This window comes from Delphinus delphis, chromosome 14, assembly GCF_949987515.2.
Source record: "Delphinus delphis chromosome 14, mDelDel1.2, whole genome shotgun sequence".
NCBI lineage: Eukaryota > Metazoa > Chordata > Mammalia > Artiodactyla > Delphinidae > Delphinus > Delphinus delphis.
The window spans coordinates 39,488,060-39,490,187 of NC_082696.1; the positions used below are offsets into that span (position 1 = coordinate 39,488,060).

At 42.7% G+C, this 2,128-nt stretch overlaps 1 pseudogene; it reads left to right on the forward strand.

Moving 5' to 3' along the window:
* Window positions 1–264: 264 nt before the first annotated feature.
* Window positions 265–567, forward strand: LOC132437141 (large ribosomal subunit protein P1 pseudogene; annotated as a pseudogene).
* The last annotated feature ends 1,561 nt before the right edge of the window (window positions 568–2,128 follow it).

Sequence of the window (2,128 nt, forward strand, 5' to 3'; positions counted from 1 at the left end):
TGGTATGGCTGGCAGCTCACAGTGAAATACGAATTCCCTGCTGTTCCAAAGGCCATTCTCCTAAGGAACATGCATTACTATCAAGGAGGTTGTCCTAGTCTGTTCTGACTGCTGTAACAGAATACCACAGACTACCCTTTCCTCAGCTGCAGCTAAGGCTCTCTGTTCCTCCGAGGAAGGTAAGGCCACGTTGGGGTGAGGCCCTCACTTCATCTGGCGACTAGCACCGCGCCCAGCAGCCCTTGCCCAGCCCTCGCCCGCACCATGGCCTCCGTCTCCAAGCTCGCCTGCATCTACTCGGCCCTCATCCTGCACGACGATGAGGTGACGGTCACAGAGGATAAGATCAATGCCCTCATTAAAGCAGCTGGTATAAATGCTGAACCTTTCTGGGCAGGCTTGTTTGCAAAGGCTCTGGCCAATGTCAACATCGGGAGCCTCATCTGTAATGTCGGGACTGGTGGACCTGCCCCAGCAGCTGGTGCTGCACCAGCAAGAGGTCCTGCCCTCTTCACCCCTGCTGCCCCAGCTAAAAATGATAAGGAGACATCCATAGGTGAAATGTGAAGTTTTAAAACCACCTTTTGGAAAAGATAAAAACAAACTGAAAGAAGTCAAAATATTTATGCAGCAAAACAACTTGATATATTGCTACAAATTCAAATAAAATGTGTCAAATCCTTAAAAAAGAAAAGAAAAGAAAAAAGAATACCATAGACTGGGTGGCTTATAAACAACAGAAATTTATTTCTCATAGTTCTGGAGGCTGAGAAGTCCACGACCAAGACACCAATAGATTCAGTGTCTGGCCAGGACTCACCTCCTTGTTCATAGACAGCTGCATTATTGCTGTGTTCTCACATGACAGAAGTAGGGGAAGGGAGCTCTCTAGGGTATCATTTCTATGGGCCCTTATCCCATTCATGAGGGCGCCACCTTCATTACCTAATCACCTCCCAGTAGCCCCACCTCCTAATACCATCAGACTCAGGGTTAGGCTTCAACATGTGAATTTGGGGGGCATGCAAACTAACCTGTGCTATAGAGCACAGGTAGATAAAAAGAAGAAGAATCTGGAGTTACATTGTGCCTGAGGCCCGGGAAAGAGAAAGGAAAGTTTAATGTCACAGACTTCAACTTACCTCTTGTTTTTCCCAGCTGAAGGTCACGATCACATATCACAGTCCAGCTTCCCAATAACACTCTCCCACTAAGTATATAAACATTACGTGAGTCTATTCCTGGAAATACTTGGAGGAATACACTTCTCAATCTCCCACACATTCAATTACTTTCTGATTGTTTATGAGAAGCTTTTTCCAAACCAAGAGTTCCCACATGTTCCCTATAAGACTTCTCTCTGTTCAGCAAGACCTTAAAAAGTATAGACTCCCTAAATAAAGCCTTAAATAAGGTGGTTCTTCCTGTGTTCGGTATTCTTGTGTCATTATTGTAACTAAATAGCAAATTTAAGCTTATAAATTACTTGTATGTATGTATTTTCAAGGATCCTTTAGTCAAAGTAGATACTGTCTGTGAGCTACCTGTATCAGAAATACCCGGGATGTGTACGAAGATAACCAGCTCCTGGGCCCCAACACAGATCTATTGAATCAGCGTAGGGGCCTTGGAATCTGCATGTTGACACACTTCTCAGGCTATTCGTACGTACACTGTTTGAGAATCACTTCACCAACAAAGTATTGCTCCCATGAGACAAAAAAGAAGCTCTAAAGTAAGACTATGAGAGATTCAGAGATCTGTCCAGAAATCCACTCACTATTAGGATGCAATGTGAACTATACATACCTAAAGTGAGGTCAATTAGAAACAAAGGAGTTAGTTTATGTCACTGAATAAGTGTGTTCACATGATACCATCTGATTTAGTAGTATCTTGCTTTATTCATCTATGCAAATAATACTTGAGTGTTCATGAAATGTGATGATTAACTCAATGACAGTAATAAATGTGTTGATATAAGCAACTAGAGGGTAATGAAAGAAAGGATTATAAGAGAAAACTCATCAATATCATTTCCCGTCCTTGAGAATGATGTTGTCTGCATTTCAATTAACAGCAGTTACTCAAGCAGCGAAATAATAGTACTGGCTCTCAAAACTGGCAG